This window comes from Hordeum vulgare, chromosome 3H (genome assembly GCF_904849725.1).
Source record: "Hordeum vulgare subsp. vulgare chromosome 3H, MorexV3_pseudomolecules_assembly, whole genome shotgun sequence".
Classification (NCBI taxonomy): Eukaryota; Viridiplantae; Streptophyta; class Magnoliopsida; order Poales; family Poaceae; genus Hordeum; species Hordeum vulgare.
Window position 1 is genome coordinate 577,512,011 of NC_058520.1, and position 21,654 is coordinate 577,533,664.

Consider the following 21,654-nt stretch of genomic DNA (forward strand, 5'->3'; position numbering starts at 1 on the left):
CCACAAACTCAGGTTGAATGTCCATCTTGAAATGATCGTCCATACACGTCTCGGAGGTTGGGCCAGATTTTCATCATAGAATAAAGGTGATCCATTATATTAAGGTGCCTTTTCCATAAAACGTGAAAAATCTAATTGTAGAAGGCCCGATGCCACATCTTCTAATAGCCATATTAACTGCATCTTCACAAAAGCCCATTGTCTACTAATAGGGTCCGCCGGCAAAATTCTGGGCCCTGTGTGAAAGTATAAAATGAGGCCTCGTCTCACTAGAAAAAATGAACTATCGAGAAATTATAATGTATATATATCTCACCAGCGGCAGCCGGCAGGCTACATTTTTTGAAGCCATGAAGCACCTAGAGGATCAAAACCATGATAGAAGTTGTCGTGAAGCACTCTAGTTAAGATTGAAGGAACTGTCTTTGTGTGCCCATGTGTCGTGTCGCCCATCGCCAACACATTGGTGTCGTGGAGTCTGGTGTCGCGGTCACCAAACGATCAGATCAAACAATCCAGTTTTCGTCGAGTCTGAAATCTATCGTTTGTTGTCGATCGATCCTCTTGTATGCTCATAGCGACGGCGACACGATAGGATGGTGTTGTTGTCCTTTTGCGATCGATCTGACTCCCATATCGTTCTAAGTCCCTATGATCTTCTCTCTTTTTATTTTTGATGAGGTGTGACAATCCCGATCAATCGAGCAGCGGCTGCTTGCCCCTCCGCCTTGACTCAGAGCGGCCCAGAGCATGCCAGGCCCATAGCTATGTGAGGCCGAGCGCCCAGGGACATCATTTTTTAGAAATACATACTAGGCATATATAAAATTTGGGGGCCCTAAAATATATTTGCCATGTGTGGGCTTCACATTTGGCACACCTATGGGCCCTACCCTGTCTACAAATGAGTTAATCTTCTCCTCCTTCTATCGCATAGATCATAGAAAATCCTGCACAAAAATATAAGAGAACACTGACTTCTTAATGCCAACCAAGTGACTCGCATTTCAGCTCTTTACGGCTAGTCATGGAGAATAACTCCCATGTAAATGTGGATAACACGTATAGTTCATCTATGGCAAGTAGGAATGACTTCTACATACGAAATATTGTCCCAACCTCACCTCCCTATGTGTGATAGCATAATATTATGATGCCAATCTCATTTTGGAAATCCTGCTATTCTTGTGGCTTGAACAATCAGTACCCAAGGGGATACATTAATCAATATATCAACAAGCGGTAAGCAACAACGTCAACATGGAATAAGTTTTCATCCCCTTGTGTGGTCCGTTGGAAAACCGAGTAGATATTCAATCTCTTGAGGCTCCAATGGACCTACTTTGTTATTTCCGACCGAGACAAGATTCTCCCTTTTGCACTCATTAATGACATATTTTTGAACACTATCAGGCGGCGGATTGTCCATGCTAACAAGATCACACCTGATCCGTTCTGTTAGCTCTACACTTGCCACACTTCTTCGGAAGCAGTTGAGATGTGTTCTCGAGTCTTAGGAAGTCCACCACTTCTTGTCATCAGATAATTTCTCAAATATGGCCTTTGGAGGCACATGAAGAAGAGGTTCTTTGTTTTCAATCGGCGAATTATGGATGTAGCACACTTCTCTTAAAGTTGCTCTTAAAAGCTTAGAATATATAAACTCGGGTAGAATGTCATACATAGATCTTGAAATGGTCTACAATACACCTCTTGGAGTTTGGGCCACAACTTCATAGTAGAAAATAGGGAGTACAATATCTTGTTTAAGAATCTTTCTAGTCACTCTAATTTATCAATGAGCTATAATTGGGGAGGTTAAATCCAATCATTGGATTTGGGAGAGGCATATATATTTATCATGGCTGCAATTCAAATTGCCATATGGTGTACTGATGATGAGTTGATGGATATACTTCTCGCCCCTCGTTGGATACCCCAAGTGGAAGGTGGAGATGTAGTTAGCAGCAAATTATCCTCACACGAAAACTGTAAGGTTTATCGAACCAGGAGGACTCCTAGGATCAACAAGTAGGTGTCTTCCACTCTGGCGCTAGCAGAAGACGCGGACTTGCACACACAACAAATAACTTTGCTCCCAACGAGTACAGAGAGGTTGTCAATCTCTCCGGCATTGTAGTTTACAAAGGATCAAAACACAAGCGGGAAGGTAATAGTGATTGCAAGGGAAAAGTAAATGAAAGCGGTAAATGATGGAGGTGTAAACAATGATGGTGATATGAACCGGAGTCACATGATGTTCACTAGTGATGTCTCTCTCCCAAAAGACGATAAAAAACTGTGCTAGGGTAAACAAATTACAGTTGGGCAATTGACGGAATTAGGATCGCACCGCAATGCTAATTATGCTCCTTGATAGTTAGAGGTTCAATAGTGATGGGCAGTACACCAAGACAAATCAACTACTTGTGAGGATGTGCATGTTGTGGTTGCAAATGTTACTATCCTAACAGACTTTGTTATTCTTGATATTCTCGAGGACGACAAATTGTAGATCATCCTTGGTAGACCCTTTCTGAATACTGCAGGGGTTGTTATTGACTGCAACAAAGGCAATGTCACTTTTCATGTTAATGGTAATGAGCATATGGTACACTTTCCGAAGAGACAACTTCAAGTCCATAGTATCGAGTCCATTGAAAAAATTCCAACATTTACTATTGGAGACTTTGAATTCCCTCGCCCTACTGTCAAGAAGAAATACGATATACTTATTGTTGGGGACGTGCATATCCCCATTGAGGTAACCTAGTGATATTCGAAAACTCTCTGGTTCCATGCCATTCGAAAAATGTTTGTCAATAAGACATGATCAACCTTATTGATGGATTCTTTTTGACGAGCATGAGATAGATGAAGTTAGAAAGCACAACCTTCTGTACCCAACCTTTATTTTCTTTTCTTTAGTTTCAATTTAGTAAAAAGTTAACTTATTTCTCCGTTTCCCGTTTTATCCGTGCAATTTAAAAATGACCTAAAAATAAAAGTTCTCAGAACACCCTGAAAATTTAGTATGATTTTTTCTCGATTATTTAAGAATTTCTGGCACTAAGAATACATCAGAGGACTGCACCAGTGGGCCACAAGCCTGCAGGGCGCAGCCACCCCCTGGGCACGCCCCCTGGCTTGTGGGTCCCAGGTGGGGCCCCTTCACTTATTCCAGTACCCGTCCACTCCTTCCTCCAGAAACAATCCCACCATTTCTCAAACCCGTGTCTTAGCTCATCTTGCTGCCATTTTCGATCTCCTTGCTCAAAGCTCCATTTGCAAAACTATTTTAGGGGATTGTTCATTGGTATGTGACTCCTCCAATGGTCCAATTAGTTTTTGTTCTAGTGCTTTATATATTGCAAAATCTTGCTATTGTGGTGACCTTGTTCGTGAGCTTGAATGTCAAATTTGTAGGGTCCCAAGTAGTTTTGATGCATGATATAACTTCTAGGCACTTGTGGGAGTAGTTTTTATAAGCTTTGATTGAGTTTTGTTCATTTTTATGTGGAGTCACTAAAAATTTCAGATTTAGTTTTCAGAGAAAGAAAAATGTTTAGGAAAATATACCAAGGTGGTTCCTCGAGCAAGAAGACCCCAAGACTCGCGATACGCGAGCCACACCTTGAACACCCAAGGGAAGCTCAAGTGCGGCCTTGTGATTGGTCATCGGAATCATTCATGGTCGAGATGGATTCAAGGAAGAATTTTGCGTGTACATACGAAATGTTGGCCTTGAAGATTTTGTTTCAGACCGATGCAAGCAATATTATGAACTCACCGATTCCTTCGTGCGAAGGTTTGAATTTTCATCCACGCGTAATACGCGGCGTCCATGATTGCTTGTGCATCTCAGATTGCGGACTGATGGGGAACTACCTGTGGTCGTGCATACGGAACTATCTCAGATTGCATGCCGACTCTTTATCCGACTATTATGAGGTGCTTAGTGAAGCCGGTACGTGCTATGAGAGAAATTGTCTTGTTTTACTACCACAGTCTTGAGCATCTTGATGGCGTTCCTGGCCTCAATGTTTGTCGAGTTGTTTCCCATGATCGGGATTGCAGCAAGATTCTGAGTCGCCGCGAGCATATTATCAACAGGGTTGGAGTAATGACCTGGTGGAGTACGGAAACGTTGAGGCAATTGCTGAACCAGGCCGGGGACTCTTGATAAATCGGCATGTTTGCAATTGGAGGTACTACTCGTGTCAACTGGGGTGTGACACGGCACTCTTCAGGCGTGCCGACTCGTGTTCCTCGAACACTCGTACCAAGCGGTGTCTCGAATAGTCTGGCTCACACAATGGTTGGGGTAGATGACTCCGATGCCTTCTCGTGTGAACCATGGAGTCTCCATTTTCCAAAACCCTAAGTGATTTGCCTCCTTCCGCAAGTGCTTAGAATCTCTTTGTATGCGTGCGGGCCTGCATCTCCGCTATTCGAGTGTTCTCCGCATTGATCTCTTCCTAGACTGTGGCTATCTCGGCACCACCCTCCATCGCATTCTCCTCGGTTATGGCGGATGCCACAAGGGTACTTAATGTGGTCTACAATTCCAAAAGGGTTTGAGTCGGCAGCTTGCTTGAGCCGGCTCTTCCCAAAGTCGGGGTCTCACCCTTAGTCCTGGGACCGATGGCAGTGGAACTCTAAACAAGTGTCGTTCCAGGTGCGTTATTCCCTGCCATCAAGACAGTTACACGGTGTGGTGGCTCGAGAACCTCTGGGTCAGTATCTTCATCGGTATAGCCCCCGAGTTAATCGTCAAACGACGGAAGGATCGACCCGATTTCACCGACCGATGACTCATCACCAGAATAGGAAAGAGTATCGCTACCCGACTTGTAATTTCAAGATAGATCAACTCCTGGAGTAAACCCAATAAAACGTGGTTCCGGGTAGCTTGCATCGTGTCGGGTTGAAAGCATCGAGTCGGCTCGTCGATGTTGGTGAAGATGTGCGACTCTGGATCACATATGGCAGTTTTGATGATAGCAGTCTCCCGAGCGGCTTGTGCCCGGACGGGTTGGAAGCGTCGAGCAGGCTCGAAATTGTCGGTCAAAATATACAGCCCGAGCTTGAATTCTTTGATCTTACCGATGAAGACGTGGATCTTGTCGAAGGGGGGCCCGGTACCCTAACTCTACTGAGCCGGACTTGGAGCCCCAACATTGTGGGGACTACGCACGATGGTGTTGAGTTCTTGGAGGGAGCTCTCCCAGGGATCAAGGGATACGCGATCGGACGGATGACGAAGGGTTGCAGCGCCAAGCTCTACATCGACGATTCTGGTTGGGGTTCCAAGGCCGGCTCAATCGAGTATAGTTATCGGGTCCCCTTCGGGAAGATCCATGTCTTCATTGCCAAGATCGGCGAATCCAAGCTCTGGCCAAACATCTTCACCGACAACTCACTTGAGGCTCTTAACCTTGTGATCGTCAGTTCGAGCCCCACGGTGGCACCAATTATCGTGGTTTTGTCACGACAGATATCCTCATGAAAGGACTAAGTCTAGGAGCCATCACAACTTGGTGGTTGCTTTGATGGGGTTGATCAGGAATGAAAGACACGAGTTTACCCAGGTTCGGTGCCTCTGATGGAGGTAGAAGCCTACGTCGTGCTTGTATGTTATTGATGATGCTGATATAGGTTACAAGGGTGCGGAATCGCTAACCTAGCTCTTGAGAGTTTCTTTCTTATCTATTACGTCCCCGGGGTCCCCTTTATATAATAGGTCAAACCCCTAGGGTTACAAGGAGTCCGGGACGTACTTGCCAACCCATGCTTTAGTCTGTCCTATACACATTTACTTGCTCAAGGCCTTTCCATGAGCCATCCCATGACCTATACGATGAGTCGGCCCTAGAGACGGGTCGTCTTCCTCCACTTCGTGTCTTTCCCAAAGAATTTCCTTCTATAGCTCCGGTCAAGGTATGGCGGCGTACAACCTTTATCGGGTCATTCCTGATGTGTGATTATTCCCATGGGGAATATCCCCAACATAGTGCACACCCAACATTTTGTGCACCCCCTCAAAAAAGTATGCTTGCAGCTGAGGATAATTGGTGCTCATTTCATAGGCTTGGATTGTCTTGTGTGACAAAAATGTGAGAATGATACTTCATGATTAGAGGGGGAATTTCAACTCTTTACGACTCCACCTTCACAATAATTCCCAAAAAAATGTTGATAACACTTCCAGTTACTCTATGCCAAGTATGAATAGCTTATGGAGAGAGAATACCATCCTCACCTCCCTATGTGTCGTGCCATAGTATTTCAATATCGGGCAATCAATGCAATTCTTATTTTGCATGAACTATTGGTACCCGAGGAAATACTTCAATCAATATATCATAGATCTTGAAATGGTCGCCCATACACCACTCGAAGATTGGGCCACATTTTCAACGTAGAAAAGGCTAAAATCGGGCACGTTCAAGCTAATCATTGGTTTTGGGAGAGGCATATATGTTTATGATGACTGCAATCCAAATTTCCATGTGGTGTACCTCCATATCGCTTCTCCCTTTCTTGTTCTCTTCCACTATGCTTGCAATCTTTCTCCCTCCAAAGGAATCAAAGAATCTATATGTAACCTGCAAAATGCACACATACTGTAGTGTCCTTACATCAAACTAAAATAGCTAACACGTTTCTTCTATTCCAATGTGCATCAAATTACAAAGTACCTGATGTCTTGTTAATTTAAGTTATCATGCAACCCGTGATGCACTAATCGAATCAACTAATACAAAGAGATCACCATCCGCACCTAGGAATATTTTAACACACACACACACACACACAAACATTCACACACATCTTTTATGTCTGTGTATGTGTCATATGGTGCATTTTTCATAGAAAAATGAACATGAAGACAATAGTTTTAATAGGACTGATACAACATCTTATAATAGCTTTATTAGATTCATCTTCAGAAAATCCCATTATCTACTAATGGATTGATCTTCTTGTCCATCTCTCACATCTCCCGTACAAAATCATGCACAAAAGTATAAAAAAACTAAGATTAGGGAACACTTGCTATGTATTTCTGGTTTCTTAATGCAACTAAGTTACTAGGATTTCAGCTTTTTACGTCGAGTCCTTGAGAATAGCTCGCAAGTAGATATTCCTAATACTACGAGTTTTTAGGTATAGATGGATTCTACAGAAAAATGCTAGCCCAACCGCACCTCCCTATGTGTCGTGCCATAATATTTTTATGCCAATCACCTTTTCGAAATCTTGCTATTCTTGATGAACTATCAGTACACAAGGGGATACTTCAATCACTATATGAACAAGTGGTAAGGAACGATATCAATTTGGAATGAGTTGCCATCCCCTTGTGTGGTGCTTTGAGAAATCTAGTACATATTCAATCTCTTGAGGCTCCAATGGTGTGACTTTGTAATTTCATTCCAGACAATATTATCATTTTTTTACTAATAGATGACACATTTTGAACACTTCGAGGCGATGGATTGCCCATGCCAGAAAGAGCACACCTAAACTGTTCTATCTGCTTTGCACCTGTCACACTTTTTCACAGACAGTTGAGTTGCGTTCTCGAATCCAGGAAGGCCATTGCTTCTTTTAATGAAGGAATACCTCAAATATGGCCTTTGGAGGCATTGGAAGAAAAGGAGGTCTATTCTTAGTTGGCAAATTATGGATGTAACCTCTTTTCCTTGCTACACACAAATGGTTAGAACCCACAAACTTAGGTTTAATGTCATACAGAGATCTTGAAATGGTAGACCATACACGTCTAGGAGCTTGGGCCACATTTTCACACAACAAAAGAGGTGGTACATTTTCTTAAGGTTCCTTTTCCATAGAAAAATAAACTTTAAGGCAAAAACTTTAGAAGGACTGATACCACATCTTGTAGTACACATATTAGCTTCAACTTCAAAGGCCCATTATCTACTAATGAGTTAATCTTCTCATCCTTCTCTGACATCTCTTGTACAAAATCCTGCACAAAAGTATAACAAAAACTAAGATTGGAGAATACTTGCTATATACTACTGACATCTTAATGCCAACTAAGTGAGTGGCATTTCACCTCTTTATGGCAAGGTCTTGAGAATAACTCCCAAGTAAATGTTGATAACACTTCTAGTTCCTCGATGCCAAGTATGAATGGCTTCTTCACACAAAATACCGGATGAGACTCACCTCCCTATGTGTCATGCTAAATTATTTGGATGCCAATCATATTTCAACATATTGATATTCCTGTGGCATGAACAATCAGTATCCAAGTGCATACTTCAGTCAATGTATAAACAAGTGGTAAGCAATGGTATCAACTTGGAATGTCTTGTCATCCCCTTTTCTGGTCCTTTAGGAAACCTAGTAGTTATTCCATTTCTTGATGCTCCACTAGAGCAACTTTGTTCTTTCCAACCTAGACAAGATTCTCCTTTTTGCACTTATTGATGACATGTTTATGAACACTTCAAGGCGGTTGATTGCATGTGCTGGAAAGATCATACCCGAACAGATTATGTGAGCTTTTCACTTGCCACATTTGTTCCAAAGTAGTTGAGTTGCATTCTCGAGTCCCGGGAAGACCGATACTTTCTTGTAACACTAGGTGAGTATAGATCTCTAGTAACACGTCGATGTGCTACTACATCTTAGGTACTGTTATAGGTGTTCTTTTAGGCTCAGGGCCGGCCCATAGGCAGGGGAAACGGGGCAGCCGCCCTGGGCCCCTAGGAGGGAGGGGCCCCGTCCCAGGTAGTATTACATATATATATATATTAGTATATTTTTTATTTAGATCCAGAAAAATGGGAGGAAGAAAAAAGGCACAAACCCACAACATAGCTAGCTTTTCCGGACCCAAAGAATCGGTCTGCTATAGCACTCCATCGATCACCTACGGTCATCTCGCCTCCTCAGCTCCTAAAAAAATCTTGCCTCCTCTGCTCCACCCCCAAATTCTCCAATCCTGGAGAATAGCGTCGTCGCTCCCGTTCACTTCCAAATTCGAGATGGTGCTCCCATGCATCCATTAGTGGAGATCGATGGTGATATTCCCTTCCCCAATCACCTCTCATAGCATCCTCAGTGTTCCCCATCAATAGACGTTTGAGGCATCACCACATCAGAGATGGTACGTCTCCCTCCTTAGCATAATCAAGTACTCTTTTCATTCGCTGTTAAACAACCCGCCTCTCCGCTTCTGATTGGTCCACCTGACATCTTCAATTCTTCTCTTCCTAGTTCCTACTCTTTTGTTGGTCTGTTCTTCGAACCTTCATTGGATCCGGGGAAACTACATCGACAATTCGACATCAAGCCATATGCCCATACCCAAATGCTTTTGTTCCACGTATTAACAATTTTTCTGCAATTATTTGGTGACATGTGTTCTAAAAAAATGTTTATTTGTGAGAAAAGAAAGTGAAAAAAACATAAATGGTTCAAGTCGTTATCAGTTTTGACAATGTTTTCATACTTAGAAGAGCAAGATGATAGTCTGTTTGTGCAACTTAAAAGAACGCTCTTTTGTAGAACTATATTATTTCCATACTATTATGATGTAGTTTTCTCGATCATCAATCTACGCTATGTACATAATTGCTTTCGAAATATAATATATTCTTAATTTTTATTCATATACAAGGACCCCATTTGTCGTCTCGCCCCAGGGCCCCGAATATGTATGGACCGGCCCTGTTTAGGCTATATTAGTAGGTGGTATCTATTGTAGCACATAAGAACTATTCCTATATGTATTAAACGGTGTTACAATTGTATTGTTCTAACCAAGACATATGTTTTACCGATGACCCTCATAACACACTTTCATAACTATAGGCACACATGTTGTAACATGCTTTTCCTGGTGTGGCAACATGGTTAGTAACACATTTTAATGAAAATTGCAACACAAATAATAATGATTAGCAGTACCTACACTAGCCCTTTATAAGGCATTTTGATAATCCATCAACAACTCTTGTTTATTGTAGCAACAAAACAGTAACATAATTTTTGATATACTGAAACATCTCTAGTGCTGGTTGGAAGGAAACCTACTCATGTTCACTGGAACGCGCCCCTCAAATTTTTCTTGAATAAATATATCATATTCGCATCTTGATTCCCCATGAGCAAAATCATCCGAATTAACTCAACCACTGAAACTCTCAATAAAAAAAATACAAACAGAATTACAATTAAGTATATCCCAAATTTAATTTAACAAAACCGAAGTAGTTAAATATTAACATACACCTGCTGAAGGCCAAACACTTGTTAATCCACAGGTGAAAGCATCGCCAATTGTCCTACAGTTTTCTCTTTCCCATACCAAGAGCTCGCATTCCTCAATAGGTCTTCTAACACAAAATCACATCTCATATATGTGTTACATTTTTGTAACACTCTCTCAACCGACATAAGTAACGTGTTACAACATTGTAACACATTCGACGCATGTGGAATATGCGTTACAACTTCTTGACACTTCTCGTAGAATGTCTTACAGCTTAGTTGTAGACACAAATGTTGTGTTACCATTCTTTAACTCGGTAACACATTTTTTCTTGTGTTACTGGGATGTGTTACCAAAGCTAATTCCCATAGTAATGTAATGAGGGAGTGTCTGGGACTTTGGATGTAGAGGAAGAAGAGGTGCCCTGTTCTCAGTTGGCAAATTATGGATATAGCCTCATTTCCTTGTTGTTGCACACAAATGCTTAGAACCCACAAACTCAGGTTGAATGTCCATCTTGAAATGATCGTCCATACACGTCTCGGAGGTTGGGCCAGATTTTCATCATAGAATAAAGGTGATCCATTATATTAAGGTGCCTTTTCCATAAAACGTGAAAAATCTAATTGTAGAAGGCCCGATGCCACATCTTCTAATAGCCATATTAACTGCATCTTCACAAAAGCCCATTGTCTACTAATAGGGTCCGCCGGCAAAATTCTGGGCCCTGTGTGAAAGTATAAAATGAGGCCTCGTCTCACTAGAAAAAATGAACTATCGAGAAATTATAATGTATATATATCTCACCAGCGGCAGCCGGCAGGCTACATTTTTTGAAGCCGTGAAGCACCTAGAGGATCAAAACCATGATAGAAGTTGTCGTGAAGCACTCTAGTTAAGATTGAAGGAACTGTCTTTGTGTGCCCATGTGTCGTGTCGCCCATCGCCAACACATTGGTGTCGTGGAGTCTGGTGTCGCGGTCACCAAACGATCAGATCAAACAATCCAGTTTTCGTCGAGTCTGAAATCTATCGTTTGTTGTCGATCGATCCTCTTGTATGCTCATAGCGACGGCGACACGATAGGATGGTGTTGTTGTCCTTTTGCGATCGATCTGACTCCCATATCGTTCTAAGTCCCTATGATCTTCTCTCTTTTTATTTTTGATGAGGTGTGACAATCCCGATCAATCGAGCAGCGGCTGCTTGCCCCTCCGCCTTGACTCAGAGCGGCCCAGAGCATGCCAGGCCCATAGCTATGTGAGGCCGAGCGCCCAGGGACATCATTTTTTAGAAATACATACTAGGCATATATAAAATTTGGGGGCCCTAAAATATATTTGCCATGTGTGGGCTTCACATTTGGCACACCTATGGGCCCTACCCTGTCTACAAATGAGTTAATCTTCTCCTCCTTCTATCGCATAGATCATAGAAAATCCTGCACAAAAATATAAGAGAACACTGACTTCTTAATGCCAACCAAGTGACTCGCATTTCAGCTCTTTACGGCTAGTCATGGAGAATAACTCCCATGTAAATGTGGATAACACGTATAGTTCATCTATGGCAAGTAGGAATGACTTCTACATACGAAATATTGTCCCAACCTCACCTCCCTATGTGTGATAGCATAATATTATGATGCCAATCTCATTTTGGAAATCCTGCTATTCTTGTGGCTTGAACAATCAGTACCCAAGGGGATACATTAATCAATATATCAACAAGCGGTAAGCAACAACGTCAACATGGAATAAGTTTTCATCCCCTTGTGTGGTCCGTTGGAAAACCGAGTAGATATTCAATCTCTTGAGGCTCCAATGGACCTACTTTGTTATTTCCGACCGAGACAAGATTCTCCCTTTTGCACTCATTAATGACATATTTTTGAACACTATCAGGCGGCGGATTGTCCATGCTAACAAGATCACACCTGATCCGTTCTGTTAGCTCTACACTTGCCACACTTCTTCGGAAGCAGTTGAGATGTGTTCTCGAGTCTTAGGAAGTCCACCACTTCTTGTCATCAGATAATTTCTCAAATATGGCCTTTGGAGGCACATGAAGAAGAGGTTCTTTGTTTTCAATCGGCGAATTATGGATGTAGCACACTTCTCTTAAAGTTGCTCTTAAAAGCTTAGAATATATAAACTCGGGTAGAATGTCATACATAGATCTTGAAATGGTCTACAATACACCTCTTGGAGTTTGGGCCACAACTTCATAGTAGAAAATAGGGAGTACAATATCTTGTTTAAGAATCTTTCTAGTCACTCTAATTTATCAATGAGCTATAATTGGGGAGGTTAAATCCAATCATTGGATTTGGGAGAGGCATATATATTTATCATGGCTGCAATTCAAATTGCCATATGGTGTACTGATGATGAGTTGATGGATATACTTCTCGCCCCTCGTTGGATACCCCAAGTGGAAGGTGGAGATGTAGTTAGCAGCAAATTATCCTCACACGAAAACTGTAAGGTTTATCGAACAAGGAGGACTCCTAGGATCAACAAGTAGGTGTCTTCCACTCTGGCGCTAGCAGAAGACGCGGACTTGCACACACAACAAATAACTTTGCTCCCAACGAGTACAGAGAGGTTGTCAATCTCTCCGGCATTGTAGTTTACAAAGGATCAAAACACAAGCGGGAAGGTAATAGTGATTGCAAGGGAAAAGTAAATGAAAGCGGTAAATGATGGAGGTGTAAACAATGATGGTGATATGAACCGGAGTCACATGATGTTCACTAGTGATGTCTCTCTCCTAAAAGACGATAAAAAACTATGCTAGGGTAAACAAATTACAGTTGGGCAATTGACGGAATTAGGATCGCACCGCAATGCTAATTATGCTCCTTGATAGTTAGAGGTTCAATAGTGATGGGCAGTACACCAAGACAAGTAGACTGTTTATTCATCAGCATCTACTTACTAATCATCCACCTTGAGGTATCTATCCAGAACACCTCCCGGTATTAAGTTGCGAGCCTCACCCAAAGTGTAAACTCAAAGCAACGGACAACTGCATTAACGAACTATTTGTAAGGTAAACAATCCTTGCAACCATGGTCACAAACACCGTTGTTTTCTTCCTGGTGGCAACAAGCACATCCCCTAGTCTCAGGTTTGTGTCACTCAAGCTAGACATCGAGGGGACCGAACCCACAATCATGCATAACGCTCCCTCTTGGAGTTACGATCTACTACTTGGCCAAAGCAATAAAAATCAACAGAGAGCATGCATGAATCACTAAGGAACATAACATAAAAGGATAATCAAATATATAACTCATAACAATCTGAACATAATCCCATAATCCATCGGATCCCAATAAACCGAGCATAGCAATAGCAAGATAATTACATAGATGCCTTGATCATGTAGGGGCAGCTCACAAGGACTAACCATTGAAGCACAAGTTGGAGAGAAGACATCACATAGCTACGGGTCATGGACTCATGGTCCAAGGAGTACTACTCACGGCACGTCCTGGAAGCGTCCATTGCGGTGGAGAAGCTCCCGGAGGTCAATCCTCCCACTGGCAGGGTGCCGGGAAGAGGTCTCCTGACGCTCCCAGTCTTGGAAGCGCTGTGGCGGCGGACCGATGGAGAAATTCGCGATTCCAGAAAGTCTGCGAGGGTTTCCTCTCGAGACTCTAAATATAGGCCAAAGGAGGGCACCGGAGGAGGTGGGACCCGCCCAGGCGACCTCCTGGAGCGGCCTAGGGCCTGGCCGCGCCAGGAGGACGCCTCTGGCCCTCCTTCGGTGATCCGAAAGCTTTTGTTTCGCTGATTTTTTATATATTTTTCTGGATTTTTTCGGGCTTCAAAAATTGGGTAAAAGCCCCTGCAAAATAGACATCAGCAGACAGAAACTGGCACTGGGTGCACTGAGTTAGTAGGTTAGTCCAAATATGTGTAAAATGATATAAGAGTGCAGCAAAACATATAACAATGTCACCTAAAAGATCATGGAACAAGCAGAAATTATAGATACGTTTGGGGCGTATCAACATCCCCAAGCTTAATTTTGCTCGTCCTCGAGTAGATAAATGATAACACTATAATTTCTGTGGTGACATGCTACCACACATATAAGAACTTCAAAGTAAAGCAAGTGAGATATGCAATTCAAGTCAAGACAATAACAAGCAAGAGTCTATATCTAGTATTGAATTTAGCAAAGTAAGAACATAAAGGTCCAAGAGCTCTCGTTGTCCATGACTCGAATGTCTCCAAATGGTGTTTGCGTGCAAGAAGTGGGAGATGGGTTGAGATCATAATATATATATTTTTAATTGAGAACTCAATCTACTAAACCTCACACTTAGTCTCTGTCGGAATCTTATTTTGACTCATCCCCACACCACTTCTCAGGCACAAGTCAAAATGATCCTTTCCCTTTCGATTTTGAGCACTCATGCAATGGATGAGCGTAAGCAAGATATGTTGGTACTTAGGATGGAAAATAGAATAATAATGGGGAAGGAAGACAAAAAGGTGTGAAAGGCTCACATCAATGAGGACAACCATAAGCGAGAGAAAGCCAAATGATATATATGATGTGAGGAGTAGTGATTGCCATGTAATGGATGCACATATGAACTAAGGTAAGCTCTACAATGGAACTAGTGGGGGTGCATCCAACTTGTTTGCTCATGAAGACCTAGAGCTCATTTGAGGAGGGTCATCATTGGAATATGCAAACCAAGTTCTATAATGTAACGGTCCCCACATAGTTATGTGATAACCCACAAGTATAGGGGATCACAACAGTTTTCGAGGGTAGAGTATTCAACCCAAATTTATTGATTCGACACAAGGGGAAGCCAAAGAATATTCTCGAGTATTATCAGTTGAGTTGTCAATTCAACCACACCTGAAAGACTTAGTATCTGCGGTAAAGTATCAGTAGCAAGGTAGTGCGATAGAACCAGTAGCAATAGTGACAGCAGTAGCGATAGAGTAACAGTAGCAGCAGTGACAGCAATAGTGACAGAGTAACAGTAGCAGCAGCGACAGTAATAGCGGCAAGTAACATAGCAAGGACCATTAGGAAAAGACTCGTAGGCATTGGATCGGTGATGGATAATTATGCCGGATGACATTCATCATGCAATAGTTATAACATGGGGAGATATGTAACTAGCTCCAGTTCGTCAATGTAATATAGGCATGCATTCCGTATATAGTCATACGTGCTTAGGGAAAAGAACTTGCATGACATCTATTGTCCATCCCTCCCGTGGCAGCGGGGTCCTAATGGAAACTATGGGATATTAAGGTTCTCCTTTTAATAGAGAACCGGAACAAAGCATTAGCACTTAGTGATTGCATGAACTCCTCATACTATGGTCATCTTCGGGAGTGGTTCCAGCTATTGTCACTCCGGGGTTGCTGGGTTATAACACATAGTAGGTGACTACAACTTGCAAGATAGGATCAATAACACACATATATTGGCGACAACATAATAGGTTCAGATCCGAAATCATGGCACTCGGGCCCTGGAGACAAGCATTAAGCATGGAAAAGTAGTAGCAACATCAATCTCAGAACATAGTGGATACTAGGGATCAATCCCCATCCAAACTAACTCGATTACATGATAGATCTCATCCAACCCATCCCCGCCCAGCAAGCCTACAATGAGATTACTCACGAATGGTGAAGAGCATCATGGAATTGGCGATGAAGGAAGGTTGGTGATGACGATGGCGACGATCTCCCCTCTCCGGAGCCCAGAACTCCAGATCTGCCCTCCATAGGAAGAACAGGAGGTGGCGGCGCCTCCGTATCGTAAAACACGATGAACTCTTATCTTTGATTTTTTTTCCGGACGAAAGGGAATAAATAGAGCTGGGATTGGAGGCGGTGGAGCTCTGAGGGCCCCACAAGCCTGCTAGGCGCGGCCACGGGGGCCCGCGCCTGGTGGGCTTGTGGGCTCCTCGCTCCACGCCTACGGTTGATTCTTGCACCAGTATTTTTATATATTCCACAAAAAATCCTCGTAAATTTCTAGGTCATTCCGAGAAATTTTATTTCTGCGCAAAAACAACACCATGGCAATTCTGCTGAAAACAGCGTTAGTCCGGGTTAGTTCCATTCAAATCATGCAAATGAGAGTCCAAAAAAGGGCAAAAGAGTTTGGAAAAGTAGATATGACGAAGACGTATCATTATGCATGAATGATAATCTCTATGTAGTCCCAATATAGCAATGGAGTACGAGTGTGGATCTTTCAAAAGAAATAGTAGTGTTGCGCCCTTCTCTCTTTTTATTTCTTTTTCTTTTTCTTTTTCTTTTTCTTATTTTTCGTGGCCTCATTGGCTCTTTCTTTTTATCTCTCATTTGTCCTCTTTGGGATCTTTTGTTTTGTCCACTTTGGGATTTTCTCCTCTCTTAAGGGCAACGCTCTATGTTTTACATGAATAAAAGGAAAAAGCATCACACTTTATAAGAAGTACTTAACATAAAGACAAGTGAAAACTATCATGATGTATGCAAATGTATGCCTCCGTCGGTGTAGCAGGATATGCAATGATACTAGCACGTCATGTAGCAGTAATAAGGGCAAGGCCCAACTATCATGCGGCTCTATGATCAAGAAAAAGCATGTATGACATGAAGATCAAGTCATGATATGGTAGATGTTGCATGGCAATGTATCTCAGAAAGGCTATGGAAATGCCTTAATAGGTAGGTATGGTGGCTGTTTTGAGGAAAGATATAATGAGGCTTATGTATGACAGAGCGTATCATGTCATGGGTTTGGACGCACCGGCGGAGTTTGCACCAACTCTCAATGTGAGAAAGGGCAATGCACTGTACCGAAGAGGTTAGCAAAATATGGATGGTGGAAGTGCCAACAATCGAATACTCACATTAGTCCGAAGAACTCATACACTTATTATCGGTAACTCTCTATCTAGTTAGGAAATTCACAAGGAGACAAGTACCCCGAGGAGGAGATTTGGGGGTTTGGTTATCCTTGCGCATCCTCGACTCATGGTAACGTGAGGGTACTTTATATATTCCAATTTAGTAGCTAGAGTTCTCAACTCATTTTTAGTTTTAAAAAAACACACGGATTTCCCAAAATACGACACCTATAACTAATAGGCTCAAGGTTTGGCACCAATAGTACAAACATTACTCAAATCAATACCTCGAAACTATTGCAAGTTACTACTATACTTAAATAGCAATCTCAGTTACCTACTCATGCAAGACACACAACTGAGTGCAACAAACCAACTCTCTAAACAAGATAAGCATGATAACTCAATAGAGTTCCAAAATCAACCTAAATAATAGCTCTTAAAAATATAAGCATGAAAACTAAGAGCTAAGCATGACAATAGCTACGAAAAGATGAAGAACACACAAAAAAGATAAGCATGAAAAGCTATGTTGTGTTCTAGAGTGGAATGGAGCGTGTCTCTCTCCCAAACAAGGTAGGTTAGGTTCTGAATTGTTATGAACAACAAGCAAAACTAAAACAAACTAAAAAGAAAATAGAGGGACACTCCAAGCATAGCACATATCATATGATGTGATAAAAATGTAGCATGGAGATGGACAAACTGATGATTGTTGATAGAGAAGGGGATGCATGGGGGCATCCCCAAGCTTAGACGCTTGAGTCTTCTTGAATATTTCTTAGGGTGTATGGGGGCCTAAGGCCTGGCCGTGCCAGCAGGCCGCCTGGGAGGCCCCTGGCCCTCCTTCAGTGATCTGGAAGCTTCTGTTTCGCTGATTTTTTATATATTTTTTCTGGATTTTTTTCGAGCTTCGGAAAATTGGGTAGAAGCCCCTGCAAAATAGACATCGGTAGGCAAAAACGGCATTGGGTGCACTGAGTTAGTAGGTTAGTCCAAATATGTGTAAAATGATATAAAAGTGTAGCAAAACATATAACAATGTCACCCAAAAGATCATGGAACAAGCAGAAATTATAGATACGTTTGGGACGTATCATGTACCTCCATATCGCTTCCTCTTTTTCTTGTCCTCTTCCATTATTCCTTCTTTCTTTCTCCCCAAATAAATCGAAGCATGTATCTATAACCTGCCAAATGTACACATATTGTATTGCCCTTATATCAAACTAAAAGAGTGAAAGTGTTTTCTTATTCCATTGTACATCAAACCATAAACTAGTTGATGGCCTAATAAATTAAATTCACCTGCAACCCGTGGTGCACTAATTAAATCAACTAATATAGGGATATTAACATACGCACCTAGGAATGTAATAACACACACACTCACTCACTCAATCACGCACAAACACACACTGTGTGTGTATCATAAGGTGCATTTTCCATAGAATAATGAACATCAAAGTAACAACTGTAAAAGGACTTATACCACATATTGTAATAACCAAATTAGCTTCATCTTCCAAAAACTTCTTTATCTACTAATGAGTTACTCTTCTCGTCCTTCTCTAACATCTCCAGTACAAAATCCTACACAAAAGTATAACAACAACTAAGATTAGAGAACACTTTTTATGTATTACTGACTTCTTAATGCCAACTAACTGACTATCATTTCAGCTATTTACATTGATTGTTGAGAATAACTCCTAAGCAAATGTTGTTAACGCTTCCAGTTTTTGTATGCCAAGTATGAATGTCTTATGCACACAAAATACTAGCCCAGACTCACCTTCCTATGAGTCGTGTCATAATATTTCGATTCCAATAACATTTTGTACATCCTATAATTCTTGTGGCATGAACTATCAATACACAAGGGGATACTTCAATTCATATATCAACAAGTGGTAAGCAATGCTGTCAAGTTGGAATGAGTTGCCCTCCCCTTGGGTCGTCCTCTCGGAAACAAAGTAGATATTCAATATATTGATGGCCCAATGGAGCGACTTTGTTCTTTCTAACCCACATAAGATTCTCCTTTTTGCATTGATTGATGACTCATTTTTGAACACTTCGAAGCAATGGATTACTCGTGCTGGAAAGTTCATACTTGTACCATCATGTGAGCTTTGCACTTGCCACACTTTTTCACAAGTAGTGGACTGTGTTCTCAAGTCTAGGGAGGATACCTCTTCTTGTAATGATCGAGGGAATGCCTCAAATATGGCCATTGGAGGTAGAGGAAGAAGAGGTGCTTTGTTCTCATTCGAAATTATGTGTGTAGCATCTTTCACATACTCTTGCACACAAATGCTTAGACCCCCACAAATTGAGGGTAAATGTCATACAAAGATCTTGAAATGGTCGTTCACACACGATTGGGAGCTTGGACCACATTTCTTAGTTGAAAAAAGGTTGTCCATTATCCTAAGGTGTTTAACTTCATCTTCAAAAAATCACATGATGTACTAATTCTAGTCCTTCTTTCAGATCTCTTGTGCAAAATCATGTGCAAAAGTATTAAAAACTAAGATTAGGGAACACCTCTATGTATTATTGACTTGTTAATGCCAACTAAGTGATTGGCATTTTAGCTCTTTATGTCGAATCCTTAATAATAACTCACAAGTAAGTGTTGTTAACACTTCGAGTTTTTATATGCCAAGTATGAATGGCTTTTGCAAACAAAATACTAGCCTAGCTGCACCTCCCTATGTATCATGCCGTAATATGTCGATGCTAATCACAATGTGGACATCCTGCTATTCTTGTAGCATGAACTATCAATACTCAAGGGAATAATACAATCAATATATCAACAATTGGTGAGCAACAATACCAACTTGTATTGAGTTGTCGTCCCCTTGTGTAATTCTTTTGGAAACGGAGTAGATATTCAATGCCATGAGGCTCCAATGGAGCGAATTTGTTCTTTCTAACCTAGACAAGATTCCCCTTTTTGCACAGGTTGATAACATATTTTTGAACACTTAGAGGCGGCGTATTGCCCGTGCCAAAAATATCACACCTGGACTGTTCTGTTGGCTTTCAGTTCGCACACTTGTTCGCAATCAGTTGATCTGCATTCTCAACTCCTGGAAGCCATCACTACTTGTAAAATGCCTCAGATATGGTCTTCGGAGATAGAGAAAGAAGAGGTGCTCTATTTGTAGTTGGCAGATTATGGATGTAGCATATTTTCCTTGTTGCTGCATACTAATGCTTAGAACCCACAAACTAAGGCTGGATATCATATGGAGTTCTTGAAATGTTCGGCCATACATGACTGGGATCTTAGGCCTCATTTTCATAGTAGAAAAATGTGGTCCATAAACTTAAGGTTCCTGTCCTATAGAAAAATAAACATCAAGGCAACAATTTTAAAGGGACAGACACCACATCTTGTAATAGACAAATTGACTTCATCATTAAACAAGCCCATTATCTAATAATTAGTTGATCTTCTCATCCTTCTTCCACTTCTCTCGTACAAAATCATGCACAAAAGTATAACAAAAACTAAGCTTAGAGAACACTTGCTATATATTACTGACTTCTTAATGCCAACTCAGTGATGACATTTCAGCTCTTTACGATGAGGTCTAGAGAATAACTTCCAAGTAAATATTGATAACACTTGCAGTTCCTCGATGCCAAGTATGAATGTTGTGTGTAAATAAACTATTGGATGAGACTCACCTCCTTATGTGTTGTGCTATAATATTCCGATGTCAATCAAATTTTTGGACATCCTCCTATTCTCGTGGCATGAAATATCAGTACCCAAGTGAATACTTCAAAAAAAATATGAAGAAGTGGTAAGAAATGGTATCAACTTGGAATTAGTTGTCGTTCCCTTGTGTTGCCCTTTGGGAAACCGAGTAGAAATTTAATCTCTTGAGGCTCCAATGGAGCGACCTTATTCTTTCTAACACACACGTGATTCTCCTTTTTGCACCGATTGATGACACAGTTTTTAATACTTCGAGGTGGTGGATTGGTTGTGCTGGAAAGTACAGACTCAACCATTCTATCATCTTTGCACTTTCCACACTTGTTTAAAATCAGTTAAGTTGTGTTCTTGAGTCCCATGAAGTTCAATGCTTCTTGTAATGAGGGAATGCCTCAAATATGGATTTTGGAGGTAGAAGCAAATTATAGATGTAACATCTTTACTTGTTGTTGCACACAAACACTTAGAAGCCTCAATTTTTTTGGTTCAATGTTGATCTTGAAATATTCATCCATACACGTTTGGGAGCTTCATAGCATAAAAATGTGGTCCATTATATTAAAGTGCCTTTTCCACAGAAAAATGAAAACCTAGGCGATAATTTTAGAAGGATTGATACCACATCTTGTAATAGCCATATTAGTTTAATCTTTAGAAAATCCCATTATCTACTAATGAGTTTCTCTTCTCGTCCTTCTATGGCATATCTCGTACAAAATCTTGCACAAAAGTATAACACAAACAAATATTAGAGAACACTTACTATATATT

General features: G+C 41.3%; 2 pseudogenes; both read right to left on the reverse strand.

The window, feature by feature from the left end:
• Positions 1-1,273: 1,273 nt before the first annotated feature.
• Positions 1,274-1,850, reverse strand: LOC123443149 (annotated as a pseudogene).
• Positions 1,851-12,019: 10,169 nt separating this feature from the next.
• LOC123443150 lies at positions 12,020-12,596 on the reverse strand (annotated as a pseudogene).
• Between the last annotated feature and the right edge of the window lie 9,058 nt (positions 12,597-21,654).